We start from the raw sequence: 609 nt of genomic DNA on the forward strand, positions 1-609 counted from the left end.
ATTTATCATCATTTCTTTGTTTTTGGTTCATATCTGAAATAGTTCCATATTACACTTGCATAATTTCTCCAGAGCTGACTTTGAAGGATTGGCATTCAGTTCCAGCTAGTTCCATATTTTGGCAAGAACTATAATTCTATATATAAAAAAAAAAACATATTTTAGGGTGCCTGGGTGGCTCAGTGGGTTAAAATCTCTGCCTTCGGCTCAGGTTATGAATCCAGGTTCCTGGGATTGAGTCCCACAGTGGGCTCTCTTCTCAGCAGGGAGCCAGATTCCATTCCTCTCTCTCTGCCTGCCTCTCTGCCTTCCTGTGATCTCTGTCAAGGAAATAAATAAAATTAAAAAAAACATATTTTATACCAGTTATTCATGTTTATTAACTAAGATATCACAATACAAATAATACAAACAGTTGCTCTTTATTAATACCTTCAACCAAGATCAAAAAAATGTCATATTTTCTCCAAAAATTTTATATCATCTAATAGGTCAGATATATAAAAAATTACATTTAAATTTTTAAAACTATCAGCAAATATTTTCCAAACACGACTTTTTATCCTATTTTTTATTAATTTTGTCGACAACTGATAAATTGTTTAGCAA

This window comes from Mustela putorius, unplaced genomic scaffold (genome assembly GCF_011764305.1).
Source record: "Mustela putorius furo isolate JIRA1106 unplaced genomic scaffold, ASM1176430v1.1 tig00001854_pilon_pilon_pilon, whole genome shotgun sequence".
Classification (NCBI taxonomy): Eukaryota; Metazoa; Chordata; class Mammalia; order Carnivora; family Mustelidae; genus Mustela; species Mustela putorius.